General features: G+C 38.8%; 1 non-coding gene across 1 annotated transcript; it reads left to right on the top strand.

Moving 5' to 3' along the window:
* Positions 1 to 39: 39 nt before the first annotated feature.
* On the top strand, positions 40 to 145 carry LOC122202863. Its single transcript, XR_006194919.1, has one exon. It is a non-coding gene; the product is annotated as a U6 spliceosomal RNA (small nuclear RNA).
* Positions 146 to 7,721: the final 7,576 nt, after the last annotated feature.

Genomic DNA, 7,721 nt, shown 5'->3' with positions numbered 1-7,721 from the left:
AGAAAAGAAATTTCAGGAGTTTAAAAGAATCCTGAGACTGTGCTCGCTTTGGCAACACATATACTAAAATTGGAACGATACAGAAAGATTAGCATGGCCCCTGCACGGGGATGGCACGCAAATTCGTGAAGCATTCCATATTTTTAATAAACCCTCTTTGCGGCCAAAAAAGAAGAATCCTGAGACCAAAAAACGCGAGAACCACTGCTTTGACTACTATTCTACCCTTTGTGGCTTGAAGGCTATGCCCTTTTAAAATAACCTGAGCGGCGCCTGGGTGGCTCAGTTGGTCAAGCATTCGACTCTTGGTTTCTGCTCACGTCGTGATCTCGTGGTTCGTGGGATCAAGCCCTGCATCAGGCTCTGCGCTGACAGTGTGGAGCCTGCTTGGGATTCTCTCCCTCTCTCTTTGCCCCTCCCCTGCTCATGCTCGTTCTCTCTCACACACAAACTTAAAAAAAAAAAAAACGAAACATGAAATTTCTCCTTTAGTTGCTATAGGAAGTAACATATGTAACACGTGGTTAGTGGCTTAGGCTTGGCGATCGGGCTGACCTGAACTTCAGTCCTGGCTCTGCCACTTACTAGTTTTTCTAGGCTCAACGGTTACTGAACGTTTCTATACCTCGATTCCTAACGCATAAGATGGATATAACTGTGCTTCCTATCTTATAAGAATTAAATGGCAACACTTGTTAAACTCTTAAATCCAGAATTATCACCAGCATTACAAGAATTTACACTACCTCTTAAGAGCAATATGGTGCTAATGTAACAATGGGAGGTATTCTAAAGCCTTGAAATTCTCTTCCTTCAGCAGGAAGTCATTTTTCCAAACATAATATACCAGTTCAATCTTACTCCCAATTCACCTTAATGATTTCTCATAACAGATTCCTAAGTACTAACAGCATTTTTTTTTTGTTATAAAATTGAAAAGCATGTATTGTGCCTACAAGATAGGTCAATTTTCATACAGCATCACTGTAATAACATCTATATTTAGGGAGAGGTCCTATTACAAAAGCTGAATCAAAGAGTTAACATGAGCAGGCGAGCCAATCAATTTCCCAGGCGCTGACTCTGATGATGAGCTTGGCAATTACCTAGTGATGACACTCCTATGTTTCAAAACTGCTTTGACTGCAGGTACACAACTTAATGGAGCCGGTTGGGAAACTTTTCTTTGTCAATGCATGCATCACCTTGGACATTGTAAGTCGCAGAACATATGTGACATGTTTTCTACATAGTAAGCCTGTGTAAGACGCTGTAGTAGAAAATTTGCATAATCATTACAGTTGGGCCTATGATAATGCTAATTCCTTACTCAACGTAATTGACAAACAGCAGGAATTTCTTCATATGTATCTCAGGAAGCCACAAGAATGTACTTGGATTAATATCTTATTGGGGCTCCCTGTAGCTAATTACAGTCAGATACATTTTGCTTTTCAAAGCCTCATCCACCTTTAAGACTTTAAAGGCATCATTAAAGGAACACTTATTAATTTACTTTCAAATTTGCTGACTCTTTCATTTCCATTTTTCTATTGCCCATCTAGTCGTTTTTAAGTTCAGATATTGTATCTTTTGCTATAGAATTTCCATGTGATTCTTTTTTACAATTTCTCTGCTGAGAACTTCTATCTTTCTGTTCAAGTGTGTTTATCTTCCATCTCATGGGCCATAATTATAACAGTTGCTTTTATGTCTGATAATTCTAACATCTGGTTTATCTCGAGGCTGGCATCTCTTGATTGACTTTTTCCTTGGAAATTGGTCACATTATCCTGGTCTTCCTACTTAAGCAATTTTGGATACTGGGCTGTGTCAACTCTGGGTCTTACTAAAATTGTCTGAGAAATATTTTGTTTGTTTAAGCAGGCAATCAACCCAATTAGGCTCAGATTGCAAATCCTGTGTTACTTTCTACGAACAGTAGTTTTGATCTCATTTTCATTTCTTGTCGACTTTGCCAGAGTTCCTTGGGTCTGCCTTGTGCACACCAGCTCAGGAGTGAGCCCAGGACATGTGGAAAGTCATACACACAGTGAGAGAGGGTCCCCCTTTCCAGCTCTCCCCTCTTAAGGACTTTCCCATTCCCCCCACTCCATGCTCTTTGGCCAACAGGAGAGGCTTCTCCTGGCTCTTTGGACTGGCAGCTGGATTTCTTGCATAGAAAATCCAGAGTAAACCTCCACTGCTGTACATCTCCATAAGTGGGGCTGACCCCTGGCGCAAACCTGTAAGAGAAAAGAGAAAGAAAAAGAAAAAGGGAAGGGAAGCATCCTCATAGAGGCTGCTTTTCCAAGTTCTGAGTCTCCTTCACAATCCGTCTGAGTTCTTAGGTATTTGCTTTTTTGTGTGTGGTCCGGAAATGTTTAGTTGCTGTTCACAGAAGAAATGGGCTTGAGAGGAATCAGAAGCTTCCCCACCTACTTCTCCAAGTTTTGTCTTCCACGCCTCTCCATGTCCCTCTCCCTGTTCTAGCTTTTCTCTTCTTACAGCTTCCTCAACGGCCAGGTTTGTTCCCACAACAAGCCACTCTGCTTGCTTTGCCCTCTGCGTAAACTCTGTTTCCCAATCTGAAATCTAAATGACCTGTTCTGATTCCACACCACCATAATTCCAACTAGATACCAGGCATGCGGCATATACAGATGCACCTGATAGATGGCTAGATGGACTGCTTAACGGGAACCAATTGCTTTAAACAACAGTGTATTTGAAGTTCAGTTGAAAATAAGGTACAAGTTCATTCAACAGATCTAAGACCAAAACAGCAAACTTTGCTCTCATTCTGAGTCTTGATACAAACATATGTGCCAACACCTTACCATCTTACCTCCCAAGAACTTTGCAAGATTGAGTTGTTTCTCTTTCACGGCGCGAACAGCGGTTAAGTATTTCTCTTCTTTGTTCATCTTGCAGGACTTAAAACCTTGTACTCAAATTTGCTTTTCTTCTGTCAGTAATAAAGGATACAGGCATGACTCCATTACGACCGGTTGTTCACGCTTTTGTTTTTGGTTTGCTTTGTGAATTTGATTTTAGTTAAGAGGTGGTATCATAGTATGGTAAAAATTTGAACCTGGGTTCAAATTCAGTTCCCTACTTACTGGTTGTGAGGCCTGGGCAGCTTGAACACTTTCAGTTTTTGTGCACAAATTAGGATGAAACCACACACCTTGAAGGGTGGGTAAGGCATAGGAAACGTCTACTACAGTGTTGGGCACAAGAGACGGGCACCAAGTATTTTCCTGCAAGTCCTCCAGTACTAAGAGTTAGCATGAGCTCCCCCCCAGGGCTCTTTTCTTCCCTTTTCCTCCCTTTCTTACCTCAGCTTCCTTTCTCTCTGCTCTGTTATTTTGGTCTCTAGGTAGGTGACTTATCACAGAACTCCTATGAATTTTAGACATGCATCTCCAGGTTTTCTGAGAGAGCTGTGTTGAACTTTCTTGAGGAAGATTCAAGTTGCTTGAGATTTTCAAGTACCTCCTCGCAGGGATTTTACCTCAGTTGATCATGTTTATAGTGGTATTTTTGTTTTAACATTATTGGATTTTTTGTTGTTGTTGTTGTTGTTAATGGAAACAATGGCCTCAGTCTTCTCCAAGGACAACTCAACACATGAAATGGTGTCTGCTGAGTCTGGCAAACGGGAAATTTAATTTATGCCTACTCTTTTACCAAAGACTAAGAGTTATTTCCCCTTTCAAACATTCATTTGATGTACAGTACTAATAATTCTGAGAAGCCCATGCATTATTCATATGAATTGTGATGGCTATACGCAGTAAATAAGGATTAGCTAATTAATGACTTAAAGAACACTTACAGTTCCCTTGTTGAAGATAACCATGTAAAATGTTGAGCTGCCCTGCCAATGATATCTTCATGAAAATATTGAATAAAATGAAATAGTTTGCTAATTTTCACATCCACCCGTAAAACTTATATACATTGGTCTTCCTTACAGATAAGGATTGGAAAATTAGGAGATCTGTAATTTCAAAAACATGATTATAATTGAAAAGAGAAGCATAAACATGACTCTCATCTGTTATTTTTCCTAACTTACAGGTCACGAGGTATCCCAGTATCAGTTGCTTGGACTACTTGAGCTCAGTTTTAATACATAAAAAGCATCGTCATACTTAGGGTATTTTTATAGACTATATTTTTGATAAGCTTCGTAATCTCTACAGGTCACATTTAATGGAATATTATTAAATAGAAAAGCATAACTAAATCTTGCCCCAAGTCTCCGGTATTTCAAGTGGAATAAAAATATGGCTAATTCGTTGCAAATTAAGTTTGAGGCTTATTTATCATTACTATTGGAATATTCTTCCAAATTCCAATGAGGTAGGTTTAAGAGACATGCCCAGTAAATAATGTTTAATCTTCAGGCCGAGACCAAAGGATGTACACAAATATTTCTTCTAAACTTACATGACCATTTTTCTCATGTTGGGGAAACCTATTCAGCTACCTTAAGTTTTTTCTAAAGCAAAATAAAATGTAAAAAAAACAAAAACAAAAAAACAACTCATCAGAGTCAGAATAGAAACGAAATGCAAAATTTCCGAAGGAAAGTGTCTTTAAAATCACTTAGAATTGTATTTTAAATTAAGAAAAGAGGAAAAGCTAATAGTTTACATTTTCTTTCAAAATTTCATGCCCCAGGTGCCTGCCCGGACGGAAGAAACCGATCAACAGCAAATACCGTAAGATGATGCTCCAATAAATAAAAAGTTGCAAGCCTCTATCTTATCAAATTAACTCAATTATACTATTTGCCCTTCATCACAAATTTAAATTTTGTGGATCTTGAAATGAGGTAGGAGAAGGAAGGGTTTCCTCCTTTGTGAAAAAAGTTTCTTTTACTATTTAGATATTGGTGTTTTTCAAGAAACTTTTGCTCGTGAGTTAAGAATTAAAGCATATAGCACTAGGCCATAAATTTCACCCCTTTTGTTTCTGGAGTAACTCAAAATTTACAGCTTGTTTCCCATTGATAAATCATAAATGGCATTTCCTTTCAGCTTTACAGAAATGTTTAAGGCCATAACTTCTACTGAAAAGCGGTTATCAAGTATTTTTGAGACATATACAGATTTCACAAGAAAAAATTTAAAATGAACTAAACTCTGAGAATGAAGAGGAACCTATGTTGTTTATATGGATTTTGCCAAACCAGTTTAGAAAACAGAATGATTTAGATTATTTTGGGTGTCATTCTCAAAAGTTACCCCTAGATAGATATACCAATAATGATCTTATAAAAACCCAGGAACTAATATAGAGTTGTAGGTGAGAATAAAATTTTATAAAGGATAATGGGGTGCATCTTGCTGTTTGATAGGATGGGAAAAAATTCTAATGCCACGGTTTCAGGGCTCTGTTCAGTCCTCACCTTCCCAGTGAGGGCTTTTCCAGACTGTCCTATCACCACTGCAATCTCATCACTTCTGCAAAGCCGAACCCACCCCCCACACCCCACCCCCCCACACCCCCCGCTCCACAATCCCCCAGCCAGCCACCCGCATTGCCTTATATCTGGCCGAGTGCTCGCTGTTTATCACCTAGTATCCCTCGCTGGGATGCAAACCTCATGGGAATGGGGATCTGCCGTTTGCCCATTGGTCTCAGGTACCTAAAACAGTGCCTGGCAGGTGATCCATAATGACTGACCTGCAATTTTGTTTCTTTATTGCACCATGTTGTTGGTTTTAAGACATTGCCCTTTGTTTGGGTTAATTTTAAATCCCCCTTCCCCGCTTCCTTCTCTGACCCTTCCAAAGCATGTCAGAATATAATTAATTACGCTATGGCAACAAGTCGTCCCAGGATCTCGGTCTAACTTAATATCGGTTTCTTGCTCATGCTAATGTCTAACATGTTTGATTTGAAGACGTTCTGCTCCGTAAAGTCACTCAAGACCCAGGCTGACAGAGCTGCACCATCTGAAATGTGTCCAGTCCCTGGTCACTGCCAGAGGGGAAGAAAGGAGCCCAAGGAGTGTGCGAGGAACTTAATTTGTAATGCCTTCCCTCAGAAGTGTCACCTCACTTTCACCGTCTGTTCATTGGAACTGACTAGTTACCATGGCCCCAGCCAAGCTCAAGGGGGTCGAAGTCGAGGGGAGCATATGAGAGGCTTGGTGGTCATTACTGTATCACATGTAACTCCTATTTCACAGCACGGATCACATTTTATTTTAATAAAACATCATTTCCTCTCCTGGCGTGGAAACTCCTGAGGGCAAAAGAGGGTATGTCTATTTTGATCACTAATATTTTCCAAACATCTTATAAAAGGAAGGGACTTGATAAATACTTGTTGAATAAAAAATTTAAAACCAAATATTCAAAATAATTAACTGTTTTAATTTTTTAAAGAAAAAAATACTCTCCATAGGAAAGCATTTGTTTTTATGTCCATCAGTAGCCAAATGGAACTTGATATCAACATTTCCAATACACCAACTTTGGTTAAATGCACAAGTTTGAAAATAACTCAATGCACACATCAGATGCTACTAACAAGTTCATTAATATCCAAGATTCATTCCTGTATGTCAAAGGTCATCCAAGGTAAACATTATTTTCATTACAATGAACTGTGAGATTCCAGTGAGAACGGTTTGCCTCAATCAAAGGATTTAGTCTCTGAACTTGGGAGTCTAGCACTCAAAAATTTAATTCACCCACCCACCCATCCACACTCGCATTTATAAACTTCCCATTAGGGCAATTTAATGACAGGAGAAAGTAAAAACTCAAAGGGCATTTGTAACCACTTGGTATCATTTGGGCGACTGGATAGGGTGGGCAGAAAATACTAAAGGTGCACGTAAATTAACGCCAATAAATGACAGGCTTCAGAAAGCCACACCTAAACATTTCCAGAATTTCACTAAACAGTTGACAACCTGAAACAGTAGAGCCGTGACTACAAGCCTTGCTCCATTCCAAACAAAACCTCTAACCATTTCAAGAACAGAGGAGAATCCACATGCAACAAGACAGACATTATCTTTAATTAAAAATATATATATATAAATCCTTAACACTTCATTTAAAAATATGTGGCTGTTTTAAAATCTGGTAATGCTCAAAGCTGGCAGCTGACCTCACTCATATATGTAAAAATGTTATTGAAATATCAATATGTTGGTTTATACGTTACGTACTGCCCTGCAGCTGAATCTTTCTCACCAAAATTCTCAAATGACTATCAAAAAAAGGGCCGCATGTTCTAAGCCCCCAGGACACTAAACACGGTAAGTTCCAGAACTAAAGATGAACCATTCATGAAATACTATTTCTGAGATGCTGGAAACCACACTAGCACAGAGACTTAAAGACAATTGACAGACAAGCGGTAGCTTTTTCTTTTTTTTTGCAGGTGTTAAACTAACTCACTCTATATTGAACTGTTTGGGAACTACAAAAACTGAAAAGCTTATCCTCTTTTCCAACCTAGGAGGGAAATTGAAAGGTAACAGTGAAGTGAACTACTCATATAGTGTCTCACATATTCCGCTTAACTATTTAACACGTAATTCCAAAATGCAAATACTTAAAATGGCTTTTGAGGAGATGTATCTGCAATGTTAAGCTTGTCTATGCTAAATAAATGTAACTATTTTATTTACTTAGACATGTATCATCCTGATACCAACAGTATCTAACATTCATAATTAAGCAACC

Source organism: Panthera leo, chromosome D2, assembly GCF_018350215.1.
Source record: "Panthera leo isolate Ple1 chromosome D2, P.leo_Ple1_pat1.1, whole genome shotgun sequence".
Classification (NCBI taxonomy): domain Eukaryota; kingdom Metazoa; phylum Chordata; class Mammalia; order Carnivora; family Felidae; genus Panthera; species Panthera leo.
Note: the sequence above shows the minus strand (reverse complement) of the source record. Positions and strands in the feature narration are given on the sequence as shown.